This window comes from Dipteris shenzhenensis, chromosome 19 (genome assembly GCF_047967505.1).
Source record: "Dipteris shenzhenensis isolate YYH24624 ecotype China chromosome 19, Dip_SZ_1.0, whole genome shotgun sequence".
NCBI lineage: Eukaryota > Viridiplantae > Streptophyta > Polypodiopsida > Gleicheniales > Dipteridaceae > Dipteris > Dipteris shenzhenensis.
Genome location: NC_141614.1, coordinates 32,322,336 through 32,346,922, shown reverse-complemented (window position 1 = coordinate 32,346,922; position 24,587 = coordinate 32,322,336). Strand labels below are relative to the sequence as shown.

Below are 24,587 nucleotides of genomic sequence, written 5' to 3'. Positions count from 1 at the left end.
GAAAGGATGGCTTATGATGGGAGGAGAAAAGCGGAAGGAATGCATATGGGCATCGGATGTCCAAAACGAGAGTCATTGGGTTGCTTGTAAAACGACGATTCTATGCATCGTCCATCCATGGGATTTTCTACCTGTTGTTTTTTGCATGTATTTGTTGCTAATCACTATGTCATGAGTAAAGTAGGTGGTTTCTAAAGATGGATCAGTAGGCTCTGGAGAATCTATGGATATTAGTAGTGGGGAGTTTGACTAAGGTCTCTGTTTGCATGGTACTTCTTGATTCTTCTCAGAGCTTTCATTGAAATATGCATTCTCTCCTCTATATACCCTGTAGTTCTTGGTTCAACCACTTGGCTTTCCGTTGGTCCACTATCTTTCTCATTTTCTTGTCTTTCTTTTCTACCTCCTGGTTTGTCTACCTTGCTTTGCCTCTATTGCTTCACACTTCTTTACAAGGTTCTCGTTGAGAAGCTCAACCATCAGGATACATTTAACATATGAGATTCACACTTCTTTACAATGTTCTCATTGAGAAGCTCAACCATCAGGATACATTTAACGTCTGAGCTTCAGCTACATTTATGATTTCTGCATTACACCATCATGAGTATTTTTGAATTGTGTGGATGCCCTCAACATTGACAAGATTTGGATTCATTGATCAAATTTGACAGTTATATTATCGAATCTCTATTTGAAGGTCTCATGGACGTGGCAAAATCCAAGAAGATCTCCACAAAGGATGCGTGTTCAGTTATTCGAGGTAATGACCGGAAAATTTACAATCTTAGTATGAATTCTTAATCGGACATGTTCGCATGCATACTATCAATGCCTATATTTCTTCTTTGTTACAGAAGAGGTTGTGATGAATGCAACACAAATAATCGTGCAATTGAAGAATGCTTGTGTGCACCAAAAGATGATTACAAAGGAGAATACGAAGCCCAAGATATAGGTTCGGCGGCTGAAAAAAGTACTTCTATGGCACAGCAGGTTCCAAAACATATTCATGTAGCTGAGGGTATACCTTCTTCACCAATCTCTATTTAATCCTTGTCATAGTGTAAGATTCATAACAAGTAACAAAGAGAGTTCTCTCTGTTTCAATGAAGTCGTCTTCTTTAATCTTCTCATAGTAGATGTTGTTGACTGTTATGACACGGATGGACATCACCTTAGATATTTTAATACACACGGGGGTGTCAAAAACATCCATTGCAAGTGCAGGGGCAAGGATTGAAAGTTTTGATCCAATGCAAGGTACAAGGAAGATTTTTATTCTTTTTCTTTTGTTTGAGTCTCATCGATTACTCTTGTGTGCAAGGCCTTTTTTTTAAATTCATGTCATGGTAGGCCTTGGTCCACCAATGAGAGAAGCAGTACAAGCGCTTGCACAACATAGTGTTGTTTCAGCTTTAGGTGCTTGTTGATAAAGACCTCAACCCCACCCCTAGTGTCAGTTGCAAGTTTTCCTCTAGTGTTAGCCCCAATCAAAGAAGGTGATATGCAAAAAAGTTCAAAAAAAACATTGAAAACTACGTTCTATGCGGCTGCAAAGCAAGCTTGTGCTAAATGTATAACTTTATATATTTTAGTAAATTTTTTGCAACTACTTTATATAGCTTAGAGATGTTCATGGCCACCGATTCCAAAGGACCAACGTGCCTCGAAAGTCATAGACGCCTAATATGAACTTATTAATCCCTACGCTTTTTTTGTAGATATAATTTCATTATTATGGAGTTATAGACGTTTATATATGCTTATGTGGTACTTATGCTAACTTTTTAAAACTACAAGGTTATTTCCTCATATTATATCAATGCTACTTACGTCTATTTTTTCGTTGTTCATTATAATTTCTTAAAAGAGTGAAATATTATTTACTTGAAGTATACAAATGTCTTTTTCTCGATGTTTTTGTTTGATTCGCCATGCAAATGTGATGCAACCCATGTTATTTATTTGCATCTTATTGAAGAGGGAGGATGCACCAATGAACTTGTTTAAAAATGTCGGTTTTTTAAAATTTGCTTTTGAAACCAGAAGTCATGTTTTCTTTATTTGTACTTGCATTTAGTTAAAGAGGGATGATGCAAAAATGAAGACGTTTTTTCTCAATGCACAAGGAACATGAAGTGCAAGTAGTTATTGGCATATGTCCACATTTTATAGTAGATCATTAAAAAAATGAGAGCATATGTAGTTGCAAAATGAAAATCATCTTAATTCAAATGCTTCCAAAGATAGCACATTATTTTTTCTTTGAATACATTGCAATTTTAAAAGCACTTGGTCAATGAAGATAGGATTTCAATTTAAGATACATTATTTTAAAAAGCACATTATAAATTAAATAAGTTATCGAAGGTACTTAAATATTCCTCACAAGAATAACAATGCTATCTTTCAGGTAGTTCAAATGTTGGAGCGTAACCTAGAAAAAGTTTTTGCAACACCAATTTGGAGCTTGCACATCAAATAGAAAATATGGTTGTTGATGTGAATGATGAAAGTGGACCTGATGGAGTAAATGCTCTGCTAGTACTATCAATAGGTGAATTATCAGAGTTCATATCACATCGCTTCACTTTTGAAGGGAAGGCCTTGGCAAAGTACGGAACCTTCAAAGCAAAACATGTTTCGTATCCTGTATACATGCGTATTGACCTAACTGATTATGCATGCTCAAAAAGAATCACACTACATGTCCTGCACACATATGTTTTGGATTTCCAAGCTATAGAGGGCCCAACCATTAGCAAGTGAGGTTCCAATGAGGGAGGTACATCTTCTTTTTCTTTGCGTGTTGACACAATAACAACAATTCTGAAAGGAGAACCGTTTGATGGTGTCATTTCATTTGATTCAGATAACATCATATGATGTTATGCACCTTGGGTAGCCAATCAAATGGAAAACTTGAAAGTGCCATTCACATCAATTATTGGCACATTAGTCTTTGTAATTGTCAAAGTGGACCTTAATGGACCATCGACCTATCGGATCATTGTCACAGATGATCCAAACCCAAGGATTGCACAACGATGACAATCAAATACCTAAAGCCTTAGCACATTTCTTCGAAACGTTTTAATGTTAGATAAAAACTTGCCTGTTTGGTGGAGAAGTTTGTTGATGAAGGCATCGTAATGTACATCACAAAAAATATTTCATATATGAGCGCAAGGCATTCACTCGGAGTATTTGATTTCACCATCTTGGGGAGCAGTACCTGAAGGAAATCTTCGAGCCACATTGCATGATGTATTCATACACCAAGTCTCTTAATTAGGCTATGGGAAGAAGTCACATCATGCCTACCTAATGACGGACTTCTTTACTCTAACCACCCAATAATATAACAATCTTCTCTCTTTTCCTTGTAGGTACATGGCATCCTACACTTCATCAATCTTAACAATCCTCTTGTCGAGCATCATTGTGAGACATGCGGTGGCACTCAAAGTGAGCTGAGTGTTGAGATATCGAGCTCCACTCGCGACATGCCAGGGTGACCGTTGTGCATTTATGTCACTGACTTGTTAGCTGCAGATGCGGTTGGTACACTGCCCACGAATAATAGCTGGATGACAGCTATCCTTATCTACTCTAGTTTGTGGCTCAATTAGTATGCCACATTAGTTAGTTGAGTTTGGTTTGAGACCCACATATAGGGTTCTTCTATTTCTTTGTACTAGAGTTCTTTTGGCTTTCACAACTAAGAAGAGGAAAACTGTTTTCAGCCTCCACCTGTGTGTGTATTCCCCCATTGTGTATGTGAGAAAGCCGCAAGTGAGACTCCTTCCCTCTCTCCCACTATCTTCACATGGTATCAGAGCCTTGTTCGTGGTAAGGAGCTCAAGAAAGCAAACCAAGTTCACGGTGTCCTGGTAAGAGGACCAGTGTTGCTTTCCTATTTCGAGTTTGGAAGCCAATCTCTGCAGGTAGCACAGCCAGAAGTGCAAGAGTGCACTGTCTCAGATTGAGACGCCCTTCGTGGTGTGGCGAGAGCGCAGTATATGCTGCGGGTAAGGGCAAAGCCCTTGGTGACTTTATTTTTCTGATTCGAGGCCATTTCGGGGCCCGTTTTGAAGGCGGAAGTTCTTTGCAGGCACTCAGAAAAAGGCCCTGTTTTTGCTGTGCGACCACTACTCGCGGCTGGTCGGTGAAAAGTTGCCGCAGAAATTGCATCGTATGCCTGTGCACAAAGATATTGGGAGTTGCAGAATCATGCTTGTTGCCTATTGATGCAAATTGTCACTAGGAAGTGACTGTGTGGTCAAATACCACTTTCGTCAGTTTTGCAGATCTGCCCGTGTGAGGCAAAAGCTGTGCCTTTTGCAGGGACAGAATATTTTGCAGTGTTCTGTAATGGCGTATGATTCTCTTTCACAGATTGTCACAGAAAAGCTTGACAAGAACAACTTCCAGGCATGGAAGTTTAGAATGACGAATTTCCTTATGGTAAAAGGTTATTGGGAGTTCATTATAGGAAATGAAGAAGAACTAGTTCTTCCTAATGTTCCCAATCAACAGGAAATGCAGGCATTTAAAGGATGGCATGAGAGAGCTAGGAAAGTTATGTACTGGCTGTCTATCAGTATTTCTGATTCTATGATTGTGCATATTCAGGATGCAAGTACGCCAAAGGAGGCATAGGATACTTTGGCAAAAATGTACAGCACAAATACGCAAGCCAGGAAAATGCAGCTCAAACAGGAGTTGCACAATGTGTAGAGAGAAAATTTGAGCATCAATGACTACCACATGAAGGTGAAGAAAATTGCAGATGCACTTGCTTTAGAGGAGGCCAATCTGCAGGCCGTGGTAGAAATCAGAATATGCAGCAAACTCAAGAAAACTAGTCCTATGCAGGAGGACGTGGTAACTCTAGAGGCAGGGGGAGCCAAAGAGGCTGTGGTGGATGGCAGAGAGGCCAAAATGCAAACAGCAATGTTGAATGCTACTACTATGGTAAAATGGGTCATATGGCTAAGGAATGCTACAAAAAGCAGAATGACATTATGAATGGAAAATTGCAGCAAGGCAATTATGCATCTTCCAGTAGACAGGGTGATGACCGAAATGAGCATCTATTCATGGTGCAGCATATGAACAATTCTGTGATAAGTGTAGAAGAACGAAATTATGTGTGGTATGTTGACTCAGGTGCGTCAAACCACATGACAGGTCATGCAGAATGGATGCAAGATGCAAGGAAAATGGAAAAACCAGGATTTGTGGAGACTGGTGATGATACTGCACATCCTATTGTGCAGATTGGTAAAATTCCTTTGTCTATGCAGGATGGGAAAAAGAAATACCTGTCTGATGTATTTCATGTCCCAAACATCACCAAGAACCTGGTTTCTGTTGGTCAAATGGTTGAGCAGGGCTTGGAGGTCAGATTTAATCCTCATGGATGCTTTGTTGAGGATATGAAAAATAACGGTCGCTTGATAGCAAAAGGAAAGAAGAAGGGCAGGATGTTTACGTTGGATGCGGACATGCCTGAATTGAGTGCAACAATGTTTGCACATGGGACCGGTGTAGTTGCAGATATTGATATCTGGCACAAACGCATTGGTCATGTTAATATACAGTGACTTAAATCAATGCAAGCCCAAAATATTGTTGCAGGATTGCCTAAATTCAAGGTTGCAGAAATGCACAAGGTTTGTGAAGCCTGTCAATTTGGGAAACAGGCAAGGAAACCATTTCCTAGGCATGTTCAAGAGAGTAAAAAGCCATTGGAATTAATCCACTCTGATGTGTGGACTACTAAAGTTGCATCTATTGGAGGCTGTCACTATTTTGTCACTTTTATTGATGACTTCAGCAGAAAACTTTGGGTGTATTTTATGAAAAAGAAAAGTGAAGTGTTTGGGCACTTCAAAGCTTTTAAAGCTATGGTTGAAAAAGAAACAAGCCTGCAAATAAAATGCCTAAGGTCAGATGGAGGGGGAGAGTACCTCTCAAATGAGTTTACAAGGTTCCTACAGGAGCATGGCATAAAGCAGCAATATTCATGCAGTCATACCCCATAGCAAAATGGACTTGCAGAAAGGAAAAATAGGCATATTGGAGAGGTATCTCGGGCCATGCTAAATGAAAAAGATATACCAGATTAATATTGGGCTAAAGCAGTTGCTACAGTAGTTTACATAATGAACAGGACTCCCACTACAGCAATACATGGCATGACGCCAGAGGAGATGTATACTGGTAGGAAACCAGATATTTCTCATTTGAAAATTTTTGGTTGCATTGCCTATGTCCATGTGCCAGATGAGTTGAGGTCCGAGTTGGATCCAAAAGCTGAGAAGTGCGTCTTTATTGGTTATTCTCTGCAGCAGAAAGGGTATAGATGCTATAACCCTTCTACTCGTAAGTTTACAATGAGCAGAGATGTTGTTTTTGATGAGATGAGCAGCTGGTATAAACCAGTAAATGTGATGATTGATGTAGATGCACAAAATGGTAATGCTGCACAGAATTCAATGCAGCAGTCACAAAATATCAATGGACCTACAGTGTCCTCTAGCAGTGGTTCACATACTTTGCCATGGACAGGTAGATTAAGATCAGGAGAATCTCCTCAAAGCAATGCAGATAGTGGTACGCAGGTATCACGAAAAGGAAAAGAGAAGGTAGATCAGCCCATGTTTGATGTGAATGCAAGTCACTCTTATGTGGATGGTGAATCCAGTGGCTTAGAATAGAGCATTGATGATGAGTTGGGTATTCCTTTTGTTGTTACACCTGGAGTAAGGAAGACCAGGGATGTTTTGAGAGCACCTGGAAGTGAGCCTATTTTGCGCAGGTCTACTAGAGCTAGGTATCCTATGGATAGGCTGAAATATGATGGATTTATAGCCATTCACTATGCCTATATGGTCAAAGTGATACATGAACCAGAACCCACTTCTTTTGAGCAAGCCATGGGAAATGAAAAATGGGAGAAAGCCATGGATGAAGAAATGGATGCCTTGGAAGCCAATGCTACATGGGAATTGGTGCCTTTGCCTAAAAACAAGAATGCAATTGGCTATGAGTGGGTTTACAAGATCAAGCACAATGCAGATGGTTCTATGAATAGATACAAGGCAAGATTAGTTGTCAAGGGGTATGCACAGACATATGGCATTGATTATAAAGAAACATTCAGTCCGGTTGCAAGGATGGCAACTGTCAGAGCAGTCATTGCTATGGCTGCATCAAAGGGATGGTCTTTACATCAGATGGATGTAAAGAATACCTTCTTGCATGGTGATTTGCAAGAAGAGGTCTTTATGGAGCAGCTAGCAAGTTATGTTCATGCTATTCATCCTGAGTTTGTTTGCAGGAGGTTGAAGAAAGCCTTGTATGGCTTGAAGCAAGCACCTAGAGCATGGTCTGACAAGATAGGACAGTATCTTGTCAGTATTGGTTTTCAGATTTCCAAGGCAGATTTCTCACTCTATGTGAGAAAAACATGCTTGTCATTTATGTTGATGATTTGATCATCACAGGTGATAGTGATGAAGATATCCTTCATGTGAAAAGAAGCAGAAGTTTGAGATGAAGGATTTGGGAGAGCTACGTTATTTCTTGGGCATTGAGGTGATTAGATCACCAAGTGGGATACAGCTCTTGCAGAGGCAGTATGGATTGGACATGCTGTCCAAATATGGGATGAGAAGCTGTAAGCCTATTTCAGTTCCTTTGGAACAGAATGTGAAGCTAAGCACAGATGCAGGTGAGCTTCTGGAAGACCCTACTATGTACAGACGCATAGTAGGAAGTTTGATTTATATGACTATTACCAGGCTAAATTTAAGCTATGCTGTTGGATTGGTAAGTCAGTTTATGTAGGCTCCAAGGAAACCACATTTGGATGCGGCTACATGCATACTTAGGTATGTGAAGTCCACATTGCAGTATGGGCTATTTTATGAGGCTAGGGTTCGGGCTATTTTATGAGGCTGGGGTTTAGATACAGTTGCATGGATACACTGATGCTGATTGGGCTGGTAGTACTTCTGATAGACGATCTACCAGTGGATATGTGTTCTCTTTTGGGAGTGCTGCAGTCACTTGGAGCAGTAAGAAACAGCCTACAGTTACCTTGTCGAGCACAGAGGCTGAGTACAGGGGTGCAGTAATGGCTGCATGCGAGGTAGCTTGGTTGCATAAGCTACTCTATGATATGCATCAGGGGCCAGTTGTCATTTATTGTGACAACATGAGCAGTATACACTTGGCAAATAACCCAGTCTATCATGCTAGAACAAAGCACATTGAGGTGCATTATCAGTATGTGCGGGAGAAGGTTTTACTAGGTCTTATTGATCTAGTTTATGTCAGCACAGAGGATCAGGTAGCTGACATATTCATGAAGGCATTGGGTGCAGAGAAGCTGCGCAAGTTCAGAGACCTGCTTGGTGTGCAAGGATTGGGATTGAGCTCGAGGGGGAGTGTTGAGATATCGAGCTCCATGCCAGGGTGACCGTTGTGCATTTATGTCACCGACTTGTTAGCTGCGGATGCGGTTGGTACACCGCCCACGAATAATAGCTAGATGACAGCTATCCTTATCTACTCTAGTTTGTGGCTCAGTTAATATGCCACATTAGTTAGTTGAGTTTGGTTTGAGACCCACATATAGGGTTCTTCTATTTCTTTGTACTAGAGTTCTTTTGGCTTTCACAACTAAGAAGAGGAAAACTGTTTTCAGCCTCCACTTGTGTGTGTATTCCCCCATTGTGTATGTGAGAAAGCCACAAGTGAGACTCCTTCCCTCTCTCTCACTATCTTCACACTGAGGTGATGGTATCCATAGTGTTTCTCAAGTGCCTTCTCTAAAAGGTTGTGTTTTCCTATGTGATACCACCCAAGCTGCTATACAAGTTTGTGGTCCTCATGTAGATGAGGTTCTTGGCCCTCATTGTCCATTCCTAGAATTCCACAATCAAAGCATTATCGCAACACGATCCATTTTGCTTAAGAAGAGGCCCACAAGAGAATTTATTGTAAATAGTTCGGGGTTCATGACCTCATTTGCAAAGACCGCCTAGTTGAGAAGTTCTTCTCATGCAGCTAGCCCTTGTGGATACTGTGACAACAAAAAATGATATTTTGTTTTGAAACCTATGGGAGGATTTGTGGGGCCCGCAAGGTGACAAAAGCTAGCCATGGAGACAAAGAACCAAGGCTACTCTTGTTGCAGCTTGTCAATCTTTTGATGTTGACTACTTTATTTCATGTAATCATTAATGTGGGTTTGACACTAATTAGAATAATTAGTGAAAATGATTGCAAATGTGATTATGAGTGGAGTGCATCATTGTAAATACCACAGGTATGAATTACAAATACCTTGTGTTGAGAGTTCATGCTCAACATCATGTGATCATGTGTGCATAGCACCATCACGTGATCATATGTGCATAGCACTAACCTTATAGAGTGCTATAAAGGAAAGGGTTAGATCCCCTAACCCTAACCCTAAAAGGGTTTGTATATATTCTATTTTTTTCAACTAATTCTAGTGTACAGTTAGTCATTTGTGGCGTGCTCTCTAGCTGTGCCCTCTCTCCTCATCTCCACTCTTCTCCTCTCCCCTCTTCATATTTTGTCATGGTATCAGAGCTTCCTTGTCTTCCGCTGAGACATTGAGTTTCTTGAGAGTGTGAGAGAGATTGTGAGATTGAGAGTTCTCTTGAGTGATTGTGAGATCCTTCCCTTCACTTCCGTTGAGAGAATTTCCGTCCATTGAAAGAAATTTCCGTCATTGTTCTTGAGAGATTTCTGTCATTTGAGAGAGTTTATTTGAGTGTTTCTTGAGTTGAGAGAAAAAGAGAGTCCTCCAACTGTTCTACAACAAGCTTGTGGAAGAACTCCAGCCAGAGAGATCAAGCTTCCAAGGAGACCTCAACAGCAAGCTTCTACGGTCTTAGTTCTCCTTCAAGGAGCACCTTCAAGCTTCAATGATCTTAGCTTGGCAAGCTCACGGCCTCCTAAAGCTCATATGAACGGCCGAGTTCTTCTCAGAAACCGAAAGCCTTTGGAAGGCCTTCCAAGCTATAGTGTCGTGTCTCTCCAACGAGCAATGCGCTTCTTCACGGTCGATGCTCCAACGAGACGCAACGGCTGAGGGTTGCAACGACCTTGCCCACGAATCTTCTCTTTCGCAAGCACACATGGGCAACTAATGACCATCAGCTGCAACGACCCTCCAGCGAAATGTCGTCGCCTTCTTCAACGAGCTTATGCAAGCTCCATGCAAGCCGACGCTGCGCAGTACTTGCCCCCAGTGGACGGGCTGTAGTTCGCATTTACAGCCACGGGCTGTGCTGTGGCTCCACACACTCCAGCAAATAGCACGCAAAGACGCTCTCAAAGCCACCGCCAAAGCAACGCCATCAGCATCGCAACCTCTCCACAAGCAACTGGCGGACCTCCAAGCCTCAGCTAGGTCCGACTCCAAGCTCCTATGTCAACGCGTCTACAAGGTGACCGTCGAGCAGCTGAAGGCTCGATACTCCTTGATAGTTGCGACATACTCCTGAGTCTTCAAACAATCGCGGCTCACGGCTCCTGAGGCGCAGCCCAAGCTCCTTCCACGCCCGCGACCTGCAACGGCTCATTAATCCTCTCCAGCAAGACCTCAACTCCAACGCACCGCTCTACAACCTTCCAAGCGGCTCCCCCACTCTCCACAGGCGGCCTCTTCTATAGCTCAACGAGCCCTTCTTGTAGACGCAACTCCTCTGCTTCGATGCCTCTAGCCCACCGATGGCTCCTTAGCACAAGCTCCTTCAACGGCCGCCTCCCGTAACAACAACGAGCGAAAGCAACAGCGACCTCCGCCAACGACTCCCTCTATACGACATCGACGGAAATCCGCAGGCGGACGAAATCCCAAAGATTCCGTCAGAATCTTCAAAAGATTTCGACTACCCATGAAGCGACACATGGCAGATAGGACCTAACCAGGGTTAGGTTCAGTCAACCCCTAGTTAGGTGGTTTGATCACAATTGTGCCACGTGGCAACGTCATCTTATCTGCCACGTCAATTGACACGTCACCGACTGCCACATCATCACCGACTGCCATGTCACCACCGACTGCCACGTCACCTATGCCACATCATCAGTGCCACGTCACCTGTGCCACATCATCAGTGCCACATCACCTGTGCCATGTCACCTATGCCACATCATCACTGCCACGTCACGTATGCCACGTCATCAGTGCCACGTCAGCATTGCCACGTCACTCTGCTGACATCATCTGTGCCACCTCAGCAGTCCAGTCAGCACTGACCCTCTGCAGGCACAGTCCCTTGCCAGGCACACTGTGCACACACTGCATGTGCACACTCCTGCCACCTCAGCACAGAGCTTCACTGGCACACCTCTTGCTAAGCACAATGCCACATCATCACTGCATGTGACTCACAGTGACACATCATCATTGAGCACCATTTGCACTCCTTTTGCCCCTCCACCTAGATCAAGTCATATCTCTTGATCCAGGAAGAATTTGAGGGTGCTCCAAAAAGGAAAGTCGCTCAGTTTTTTATGCTCTACGCGCTCGTTACATCACGTGCACATTTCGGCGCAAGTTACACTCACATTTGATCCTCACCGACAAAACCACTTCCTTCACGCACATTTGCCTCTACATCGATGCATCTGACCCAGCACTTAAAAAGAACAAAAGAAAAGGAATTATTTGCTGCTCTTTCGTCGATCGACGGTTCGTTTAGATCTAGATCAGAGTAGACTAGATCGCCATAGAGGGGACGCTTTGAATTCCCCAAGTTGCCAATCTAAGCCATGCCCGAAATTCCCCGACTAGTACCTACTAGCAGTCAGTCCATATGCTCACATCCAATTTCACATCATTACATTACCTGAAACCTTATGTTCATCAGTTCAGTGAGCAAACTTCAGAGTTCAGAGGCATTGCAGATTGATTCAGTGGGCAGATAGCACTTGATTTCACACACACATGCCACCATTGTAAAGCTTATTTGGCTATCTCACGGCATCGTGCACATCATTTTTCAGCCTTGTAAAGCCTCTTGGCTATTCCCGGCATCATTGACACAAGCCTTGTAACACAGATCAGATCTTATATACTGCAGTTCTATCTTCACCGACGGTACAGAGATTTCACTTGGCATCTTCAGTGTATTTGCAGTTGATTCATACAAAGTTTTTCAGGACACTTTTGAGTACATTGTTTGCACCATGTCGACTAGCAACCTCAATCTGGAGGCATCTGCTAAGTTAGACAACTCCAATTACGGTACATGGAAATACCGAATGGAGACCATTCTTGTGCTTCAGGACAAATGGGAGTATGTCGATGGATCTATACCTAGACCATTGGCCGATCCAGCCACCAGTAGCTCTACTCCATCTGTTGTCACAGTACCAGCAACGGGATCTACATCAAGATCTACATCTACACAAATAGTTTCCACACCAGTAGCAGATCCTGCCATTGCCCGAGCTCAAGCAGAATGGGATAAGAAAGACAAGTATGCCTATCACCTGATCAAGCAGAATGTGCAAGATGTCATGCTAGGACAGCTCAACACAGTCAAGACATCAAAAGAAGCATGGGATATGTTCGCAGCTCTCTACGAGTCCAAGAACACATCCAGGATTCTCACCCCGAGAAACCAGATCAACCAGAGTTTCCGCAATAGCAATGAAACCGGTCATGCTTATGTACTCCGCATCAAAGACTACAACAAGCAAATTGCAGTAGCAGGAGAGACTATGAATCCTGCAGAAATGGTTCAAGTAATCCTGAATGGACTAGGAGAAGGATATGAGAATCTAGTCCAGAGTATTGCCATCCCCAACGGCAAATTCCAACACTGGAAGAACTTCAGTCAGTTCTACTTGATGAAGAACTCAAGACTCAGGCCATTCAAGCACGTAAAAGTCATTCTAATGATCAGGCATTCACAGCTTCAGACAGAAGCAGAGGCAAAGGCAGAAACAGAGGTAGATCATATCAGAAAAGTGGTCATCATCAACAAAGTCAAAATCAGCATCAGCATCAGCATCATCCTTAGCAACATCAGAATCAGCAAAGAGGAAATCATTCCAACCGAGGAAGATTTCAAGGACGAGGGAATGCATCCACCAATGTGTCAAACATTCAATGCAACTATTGTCACAAGTTTGGACACTATGAAAGAGATTGCCGCGAGAAGCAGTACGACCAAGGCGGTCAATTCAGCAGTAATTGAGGGAATTCCCGAGGAAGAGGAAATCATCGTGGTGGACATTCTAGTCACAGTCATTTTGCAAATAAACATGGAAATATGTTTCTTGCAAGTGAGGATTTGCATCCGACTGATACAATGCACCTAGACACTGATTTCAATCCCAAAGAGGATTTCAGCTATCAAGTCGACCAAGTGGAACAGGATCCTTGGTACATCAACAGCGGTGCATCATCTCATATGACAAATCACCAGGAATGGTTCACAGAAATGAAGCCATTAGAAGGTCAAAAGAATGTCATCTACACAGTAGACAATACACCGAATCCGGTTCAAGGGACAGGTGTTATCCCTATGAACAATTTCACTGGTACAAAAGGATTAGTCAAAGATGTGCTCTATGTTCCAAAGCTCAGCAAGAACCTTTTGTCAGTAGGTCAAATGACGGAACACAACTACAAAGTCATCTTCGACGATGATGAATGCACTATCAGAAAGAGGTCAGCTAGTAGCAAAAGGTGTCAAGGAAGGACGCTTATACAGGATGCTAGCTACAGTACCAGATAAGTATGCCATGTCAGCTCAAATGCAACAGATGCCACTATCTGCAAAATGGCACAAGAGATATGTTCATGTCAACTTCAAGTACTTGTTAGATCTCAGGAATCAAAATATGGCAATTGGGATTCCGAAGCTACAGTTTCTTGGAAAGGTTTGTGAAGCATGCTGCTTTGGCAAACAAAAGCGAACCAACTTTGTCAGAAGTACCTCTCGTGCACGAGGTATTCTTGATTTGATTCATACAGATGTATGGGGTTATGCCCAGACCCGCAGCATCAATGGTTCACTTTATTACTTGACCTTCATCGACGACTACAGCAGATATTGTTGGGTCTACTTTCTGAAAGAGAAATCTGAAGTGTTTGCCAGATTTCAAGAATTCAAAGCCATGGTAGAAAACCAAACAGGCAGAAAGATCAAGGTCATGAGATCAGACAGAGGAGGTGAATACATGTCTTGGCATTCATGAACTTTTGCAAAAATCACGGCATTTGAAGACAATTCACATGTGCAGATACTCCTCAGCAAAATGCAAGAGCTGAAAGGAAGAATGGGACTTTAGCAGACAGTGCTAGAGCAATGCTTAGTGAAAAGCATCTTCCGAATCAGTATTGGGCAGAAGCAATAGCTACAGCTAACTACTTGCTTAATCGGCTTCCTACCGAACCGATACAAGGTATGACTCCTTATGAAGCATTCACTGGACACAAGCCACGCATTGGGCATCTCCGCATATTTGGTTGCATAGCATATGCCCACATACATGATGATCATCGCAGGAAATCGGATGCGAAGTCACGCAAATGCATCATGGTTGGCTACAGTGAAGAAAGCAAAGCATACAAATTGTATGATCCCATCAACCGCAAAGTCATTATCTCCAGAGATGTAATCTTCGATGAGGAACCAGAATGGAAAACCTCAACTACACAGGAGATAGAAGCATCGACTTCACAGTCATCTACAGAACAGGTTGATGAAGAAGAGCAAGAATTGCCAGCAACACCCCAAGCAGCACCACAGCAGCTCAGACGGTCTACTAGGGAAAGCAGACCACCAGCCAGATTGACATATGCTCAGAAAGGCAAAGCAATTCAGGTGGAAACCACCAACTATGCTCTTATGACTACCATCATGGCTACAGAAGAGCCAGTGTACTTCGAAGACGCAGTAGATAAGCCAGAATGGCAAACTGCTATGAATGAACAAATGGATGCTTTGTATAAAAATAACACTTGGGAATTATGCGACCTTCCACCAGGAAAGAAGGCCATAGCCAACAAATGGGTATACAAAGTGAAGTACAATCCAGATGGCAGTATTCAGAGATACAAAGCCAGATTAGTTGCAAAAGGATTTGCACAACAATATGGCCAAGATTATGATGAGACTTATGCTCCAGTAGCAAAGATGGATTCCATACGGTTCTTGATATCACTAGCAACACTCAGTAAATGGAATGTGTATCAGCTAGATGTCAAGAATGCATTTCTCAATGGTTATCTAGACGACGAAGTCTACATGCAACAACCAGCCGGTTATGTTGAACCAGGAAAGGAGAACAAAGTTTGCCATCTCAAGAAAAGTCTCTATGGCTTAAAGCAAGCACCCAGAAGTTGGTACAGCAGAATTGACAAGTATTTTGCTAATCTGGGATACATGAAGTCCAATGCAGATCATACTCTCTACTACAAAGTTCAAGGGGAAGACATTACTATTGCACTTTTGTACGTAGATGATCTGATTGTGACAGGAAGCAAGGATAGCTTCATCAGAAAACTAAAACAAGACTTATCTGCAGAGTTCGACATGAAAGATCTTGGACTTATGCACTATTGTCTTGGAATTGAGTTCTGGAGAGATTCAGATAGCACATTCATGAGTCAGCTCAAATATGTTGACAGTCTCCTGAAGAAGTTTCATACGGCAGATTGCAAGATTGCAGCCACTCCCATGGAACAGAGTTTGAAACTTACTAAAGATTCAGAAAAGCCTACAGTCAATGACAGATACTACAGGCAACTCATTGGATCTCTTATATATCTGACAATCACACGGCCAGATATTTGTTATGCAGTAAGCTCACTAGCACAGTTTATGGCAAATCCAAAACAGTCTCACTGGAATGCAGCCAAAAGAGTCTTGAGATACATCAGAGGTACAAGACAATTTGGGATAGAATACAGAGGAAGTCATCCACGGCTGCATGGATACTATGACAGTGACTATGCTGGAGATCATGAGACCAGGAGATCGACACAGGGATATGCATTTTTCCTTGGTCAAGGTGCTATATCATGGTTGTCAAACAAACAGCCAACTGTTTCTTTGTCTTCGACTGAAGTAGAATATAGAGCACTCACTACAGGTGCATGTGAGGCTATATGGCTCAGAAGACTATTGTCAGAAACAGATTACTTTGATGAGTCCAAGCCAACAACAATATACTGTGATAATCAATCGGCTCAAGCATTGGCCAAAAATCCAGTATATCACTCCAGGACAAAGCACATTGATGTCAGAGAGCACTTCATCAGAGAAAGAGTGTTACTTGGTGGCATCACACTGCAGCATTGTGATAGCAAAGAAAATGTTGCAGACATCTTTACCAAACCACTCGGTAAAGAGCTATTCGAGAAACACCGACTAGCTCTTGGTTTGATGCAGAGGAAGGACATTCCCATTAAAGGGGTGTGATGGAATGTAATGCTCAGTCCTTCTTCTATTCCCCAGAATCATCATCTTGAGGGAAGGCCTACTTCATGATGTTGATCTTGAGGGAAGGTGTTGAGAGTTCACGCTCAACATCATGTAATCATGTGTGCATAGCACCATCACGTGATCATATGTGCATAGCACTAACCTTATAGAGTGCTATAAAGGAAAGGGTTAGATCCCCTAACCCTAACCCTAAAAGGGTTTGTATATATTCTATTTTTTTCAACTAATTCTAGTGTACAGTTAGTCATTTGTGGTGTGCTCTCTAGCTGTGCCCTCTCTCCTCATCTCCACTCTTCTCCTCTCCCCTCTTCATATTTTGTCACCTTGGTATAGGGATAGAATGGTTTGGGAGACATATTATTTGCTTTGTAATTGGGAGAATAGAAATGAGTCATGTATTTTGAGTCGGCCAGATGACTGCATGGCCTCCATAATAATATGGAGATCACATGCCAAGCACATGGAGGGCATGTGGAGGAGTGTGGAAGAGTGTAAAGTCAAGAGGAATCCTACTAGAATTCTAAGGTGGTATATGGAGGATGTTGATGTATGGAAAAGAGAGGGTCCCTATGGGCTCCAAGGGGAAAGACTCTTGACTTTCTCAATTTTAAAAGAGTCATGAGGATCTTGTAATGGGACACTTGTCAAAATGTGCCCAAAAGGATATTTGATGGTGACCCATGTCCTTATGTCACTAGGTGGTGAAGGAATCTACTGGCTAAAAATGTGACAAGGTGAAGGAGGGTGAGAATTGCTCTATAAAAGAGACCCCTCTCCTCCCTCTCCACCATCTGGTTCTTCTCTTTGTAATTATGCCATCACTTGTATCTAGCTTTGCCTATCTTTTCCCTTCTTCCTAGAGCATTAGGCTCTCACTTTGTACCCCTCTTCTTGCTTTGATGTTTTGAATAAAGTTCATGCTTCCTTTTCCTCATCCTTCTTCCATTTCCTCTCTCCTCGCTCTAAAGCTTAGTATACCCACATGAGTGAGTCATTTCTAGATTTGTTTTAAGGGTATTCTCTACTTCCATGGGCAACCTCGATTTGCCATGTATCTTGGAAGCTACTTCTCTACTGAAGGAGATCGTTGCCCTTTCCATAACTGTAGTCGGGTATGGACAGTTTTGACAGCCTTCCGTAAAATGGTCATAACTTTCTACTCTGAGCTCCGTTTTGAATGAAACTTATATCAAAATCTTCATCTTTTCAAGATCTATCTACGAGTGTATTCAGATATTTATTCTATTTAGTAGAATAAAAGTTATTGTTGTCTGAGTGTTGGGTCTATTCTTTGGAGCAGTTTTAAGAAGCTTTCGTAAACCGTCATAACTTCCTGTTCCAAGCTCCGTTTTGAATGAAACTGATATCATAATCTTCGTCTTTTTGAGATCTATGTTTCGTCCCAACCGTCAACCTTTCTTATTTCCAATGCTAGAGTACAACCTCACCTTTGACGGCTATGTCTTTGTTTTGATCTGAGAAGATAGAGAGTGAGTGTCTCTTTAAGCTTCATCTAATGCCCAAATCTCTTCTCTCTTCTTCAATTTGTGGGTTGAGAGTGACCAAAACCAAACCCCTAGTTTTGTGTCACAATACCTCACCCGTTGCCCATGTTGTTTACTTTCCTTTGAGTGTTATTGTGGTTGTGTTCTATTGCTCAATTTCTTGCTCTTGTACATATGCTTGCCCTTGTAACTGCAATGTATAGCCCAAACCAACCCCATGAGGGTACTTCGATTGTAAATATTATGATCTATGAAAATTTATGTACAAAGGTTGTGTGATACATTGCGTCCCTATTTGTAGTGTATTCACACATAATATGTTCAAATTCACATATGCAGGCAGTTTCTACGCTAAAGCATATACATCCAAAAGCCATGTATTGTCAATATACAAAAAATAACATTGTAAGGACCTATCCCTCTCTTCTCTCCTCTCTCTCTCTCTCTCTCTCTCTCTCTCTCTCCTGTGCAATCATACTGTTGCAGTTGTGGTAGTATCCAAAGTATTTCTCAAGTGCCTCCTCCAAAAGGTTATGTTGTCTTGAGTGATGTCACCCAAGTTGCTATACAGGTTCGTGTCCCCCATGTAGATAAGGTTCTTAGCCATCATTGTCCAATCTTAGAATTCCACAATCAAAGCATTCTCTCGATATGATCAATATATTATGCTTGGGAAGAGGCCCACAGGAAAGTTCACTATTAATAGTTTGCAGTTTGTGATCCCATTTGCAAATATTGCCTAGTTGGGAGGTTCTTCTCATGCAGCTACTCATTGTGAATAGCTTGCCAGTTGCACATGTTATTTTCTTTCCTTTTAGTATTGTTGTGGTTATGCTCTACTGTTCAATTTCTTGTTCTTATACATATGCTCACCCTTGTAAATGCAATGTACAGTCCAAACCAACCCCATGAGGTTACTTCGATTGTAAACATTCTGATCTATGAAAATGTACATACAAAAGTTATGTGAGGCATTGCATCCCTATTTGTCGTGCATTCACACATATTCCCGATCTAAATATTAACAAAATCAAATTTTGTACCTAAATGACTTCAAGCTCACATATGCAAGCAATTTTTTGAGCCAACACATTTAGCATCCAAAAGCAATGCATTGTCATTACACACAAAAACAATTGTTAGGACATAACCTTGTCACTCTTCATGACATAAGACATAAAATCTTTGTCCTCAATGGATTCCACAATTGACTGACTCGTACAATGTCAAATGGAATAAAGAATTCAACAATAAAAAACCAAACAAAACCGCCTTGCATACACCTACAACATGATGTTTGAGATGCTCCGAAGTGATGCCATTGAGAATGGTTATGAACACATGGTTTCAAGAAAAACAAAAGTGCCGCACCAACATGAACTTCAAAATGTTACATCAGACAACAATGCACTGTCTGCGCTTCAGAATTCCGCTTGCTACCCTCCCTTGGTCTTCAGCTGCCTTCAGACATTGCATCAACTTTTCCATCATTCTTTTTCTGTCCTTCTATATGATGGCCACTCGCTTACTCAAGCAATGGAATTGAACAGCTTGAACCATGAACAAAAAAGGGTATTGTTAATAAATGAGTCAACTAATCCCACCTTTTTGCCAGGGCCAATGATTTCCCTCCTGAAGCAAAGGCTTATGGAAGTTACCAGAGTGTGCGGACGATGAAGCTGTCGATGCAGTTTACATTCCTCTTCCTACAGCTCTTCATCTAGAGTGGGTGCTAAAAGCTGTAGAAAGAAAGAAACATGTGCTACTAGAGAAGCCTCCTGCAATAACAACAGAGGATCTTGAGAAAAAGATTTTGGCTTGCAAAAAGCATGGTGTACAATTCATGGATGGTACAATGTGGACACATCATCCCCGAGCTGCCAGAATGAAAGAAATTTTGAACAATCATGATTTGTATGGAGAGCTTGTAGCGGTAAGTTTTTCCAAAATTGGTATCGCAGGATTATGCATTGAATACCTATGTATGCACGAGGCATATATTTGTTTATGTGCACCGACATGTGGCATTTCATTGACACCTTCAATTATGTGCATTTGTATTTTCAATTGAGATTACAATTGTCTGCACAACTGCAGCAACCTTTAAAGCTTAATTGAATAGTGTTTTCAATGTCTGACCTATTGTCTATTCAAATAGTGAGTGTAATTTCTCATATGGTGTTTTTTTTCAATGTATAACCCTAGTTTTGCAATGTCAAATGAGATCCTCAATGAAAACACCTTTCCCCAAGTTTAGCAGAGGCCAATGTGGTATTGTATCAGCCTATTTCCAAACTCAATAGCTTCTATCATGTGAGAATGGAGATTTGAGCTTTCCGCGTATGTTGTATGGGACTTTATTGGGATCATGGTTGACACGTACGATCACGTTCGATGCGTACGTTCGATATTAGTATGGTACTAAACGAACTAAAAAATCTTAGGTGTACGTCCGACGGTACGTTCGATACAAAAAAAAAAGAGAGATATTTTAGAGTTTTAGAGTAAGTTGAAACACAAACATGTCCATGACTTGATTCTTGAAAGTTGAAACACAAACATTCTACATGTTGCATAGGTGCAATTTGCAAAACTTAAAAGGACCGAAGATATATCATGATTCATGATTCATGTCAAAAGGACTGAAGATATGTCATTATATATCATTACAAACAGTAGCGAGTTGTGTAAAGTAGTGAGTACAAAAAGGGGGACCAAGGTCTAATATAGATGCAAAAAGTTTTACAAAAGGCTTTACTACTACATGCAAGAGCCTAGGGCCTAGGCCCTAGGTCCTAGCTTGATGGAGAGGAGCTTGATGGAGAGGGAGAGAGAGAGAGAGAGATGGAGAGGGAGCTTGATGGAGAGGCCCAAGGGAGATGGAGAGAAGCTTGATGGAGAGGGAGAGGGAGAGGGAGATGGAGATGGAGGGAGAGGTTGATGGAGAGGCCCGAGGGAGATGGAGAGAGAGCTTGAAGAAGAGGGAGCTTGATGGAGGTGGAGAAGTGATGGAGAAGTGATGGAGGAAGGGGATGAAGAGGGAGCTTGATGGGGATGGAGGGGGTGCTTGATGGAGAGGGAGGGAGAGGGGAAGAGGGAGAGGGAGAGGAGGAGGGAGATGGAGATGGAGAGGAGAGAGGGAGATGGAGAGGAGGAGGGAGAGGGAGAGGGAGATGGAGAGGTGGGCAGTGGGCTGCTTGATGGCTAGGGAGATGGAGAGGGAAGAGTGTTTGGTGGAGAGGGGGAGGGGTGAGAGGGGTATATATGCAGGTTTGGAGGAGAGGCTGGCCCCAAACGGGCAGAAAACAGAAACCCTAATCGGCCAAAACCCTAAAAAAGCAGTCGATCGTATGGGACCGTACAGAACAGAATAGAATGGAACGTACATCGAACGTAGGCAAACCTGATTGGGATATCAATAGTTGTAATTAGATCCATGTGGAAGTGGAAGCCCAAATTGTGGTCGCCAAGAGGAAGGTTGAAACCTTTGAGTTCTCTCTTAAAAGGGGCAGGGGAAAGATTGCTTTTCATAACATTGCAGAATATTGCTTGGATCTGAAAAGATAGAAGCTGAAATATACAATATTTCTTGAGAAAAGATGAACACATGATAGGGGGCCAAGACGGGGCCCACCCCATTATCCAGGCTCTTTATTAGAATGAGATACAAGACCAAAGTTTGAAGTGAATCTTATCAACGCCCTTCCAAACTTGAGATCAAACTAGAAAGGACTTGGACTGTAGCCGGAGCTATGTTCAAGGTTGAGCAGTAAGCCTATATACATAAACAATGTCTCACAACGTAGCATAGTGAGGCTGCTCAGGAGGTGCTGCTCCAAGAAGGTGCTGCTGCAGGACTGTTGGAACTGTGGGGAGACACGAAGTGGATAAAGAACACGAGTGTAGTCCACACACAAAGCTCCACTGAATAGTTCAACAATAGAAGTACAAGACATGAAACCCAAGTATAAAGTGAAAACCCTAGACTAGAATAACTTAGACCAAGTCTAGCCTACAATACCATACCATTGTATGTTCTATCAAATCCCTTGGAACTCCTCAGAAGTACCTAGGGTACCTAAAGTACCATGGTTACACAAATTCATCCAACAGGATATAGCAACGTATGGGAGTATTACAAGAAAAACAATGTCATTTTACAACCCCCCTTGACATTGTTGTAGTGTCTCTGATTCCCAAGCCTGTTCGATGACATACAAAAACTTCTGCTAACAGGCTCTTAGTGAAGATATCTGCTACATTGTCCTCAGATGGACAATAGATGAGGCTAATGATGCCATCTGCTATACAATCCCGTATAAAGTGATAGTGATTTTCCACATGTTTCATGCGAGCATGAAAAACAGGATTGTTACCAATCTTTATGCAACTCTGACTGTCACACAAGATAGAGGTGGCCTGATCATCTTGTGAATGATGCAAGTCATAAAGTAGCTTCCTTAGCCATATGCATTCTGTAGTAGCTGCATTTGCTGCCTTATACTCGGCTTCACTAGAAGAAAGAGAGACCCTGGCCTGCTTCTTGCTTAACCAAGATATGCATGCAGAACCCAAAGAGAAACAGTAGCTAGAAATGGATTTTCTATCATCAATGTCCCCTGACCAATTAGAATCTGTGAAGCCACATAGATCAAGATCACAAGCATTGGTATAATGCATCCCAAGAGTAATAGTGCCATGCACATATCTGAGAACACGCTTGGCGGCATTCCAATGAGTGATAGTGGGACAATGCATAAACTGACTCAATACTCCCGCAGCATAAGCAATATTAGGCCTTGTGGAGCACAAATAGATAAGACTCCCCACCAACTGTCTGTACAAACTTTTTAGCCTTATCATACTTAGACAGTTTGAGACCCTTTTCAACAGGTGTAGCTACAGGCTTACTATTCTCCATGTGAAATCTCTGTAATATACTCCTGGCATACTTAGTTTGGGACATGAAAATACCATATTGAGTTTGCCAAAACTCAATGCCCAAACAACAGTGCAATAAACCCAAGTTTGTGACCGAGACAAAGCTGATTTTACTGATGCAATATTCCCCTCATCACTGCCAGTAAGCATGATATCATCCACATAAAGAATAAGAATGATGATTTCTGATTTTTCTTGAAGCACATAGAGATTTGGCTCAGTATGAGTGCTAACAAAGCCCTGTGATAACAAGAACTGATGGATTTTATGGTACCAAGCCCGAGGTGCTTGTTTCAGCCCATATAAAGCTTTGCGAATCTTGCATACCTTTTGTTCCTGTCCCTTAACCACAAAACCTTGGGGCTGCTGCACATAGACCTCTTCCTTTAGGTCTCCATTCAAGAAGGCCGTCCTCACATCCATCTGATAAACAGGCCAACCGTAACTTGCAGCAAGAGAAAATGACAGTCCGAATGGTTGTCATCTTGGCTACAGGAGCAAAAGTCTCCTCATAGTCAATTCCTTCCTCCTGACTATACCCCTTGGAAACTAAACGGGCTTTATGTTTCTCAACTGTGCCATCAGAATGATATTTCACCTTATAAATCCACTTGGTGCCAACTACATCTTCCCAACAGGGAGATCAACCAATTCCCAAGTGGCATTCTTTTCAATGGACTGAATTTCGGATTTCATAGCATCTTCCCATAATGGGTGTCCCTGAGCATCCTCAAAACACTGAGGTTCAATTTCAGCTTCCATAACTGTGCTCATCAAGGCATAATTGACCTGATTTTGTGCTTGCCTTGTACTAGACCTTATTCTCCCCAATACAGGCTGATTTTGTGCATCCTGAATGGTAGCCCAAGCCCATCTAGGAAGGGGCTGATTAGCTGCAGCAGGCTGAGACTGATCTGCAAATTTTACCACCCTCCTTTCATAGACAATAGGCTGATTTTCATTGACTGATTTCTGAACTGAAATTTCAGAAGTGCTACCTTCATCAGTATGGGGAATTTCTCCAAATGTAGTGGAGGAAGAACTTGGTGTGTTAGACACATGTGATGGCATATCTTCTGACTCAAAATGAACAATATCCAAAGTTGTAGTGTCCTCAATGGGCATATGTAAATCATTAGGCATAAAGCAATCATTTTCATTGAAAGCAACATCTTTGCTTATGATAATTTTTTGTGTTTCAGGATTGTAAAGCCTATAGCCCTTGCTTTCAGTACTATAACCCACAAATATGCATTTGATTCCCTTATCATCAAGCTTGAATCTGTGTTGATCTGGTAAACCATGCCACTTACATCTTGGGCTCGTCATGGATGGCGTGAACCCTTTCGGGTTACTCTCGAAATCTTTGTCGATATGGCCCATAGTGTTGGTGAATTACAATATCCCACCATGGCTAACAATAAAGAAGGGACACCTCATGCTTGCACTACTTGTGCCAAGGAAGTACAAGGCCAAAAATATGGATGTGTACATGGCACCTTTGATAGAGGAGTTACAGATCTTATGGAGAGGAGTGCGGGTCTTTGATATTTCCAGAGCTCCTAGACATCATTAGGGGAGAATTGGGGTCTCCAAAGGGCCCCCAATTAGTGTTTCCTAA

General features: G+C 42.1%; 1 long non-coding RNA gene across 1 annotated transcript; it reads left to right on the top strand.

The window, feature by feature from the left end:
• Positions 1–671: 671 nt before the first annotated feature.
• On the top strand, positions 672–1,301 carry LOC147890359 (uncharacterized). The gene is made up of 3 exons (XR_015542700.1): positions 672–763; positions 858–1,024; positions 1,183–1,301. It is a non-coding gene; the product is annotated as an uncharacterized LOC147890359 (long non-coding RNA).
• Positions 1,302–24,587: the final 23,286 nt, after the last annotated feature.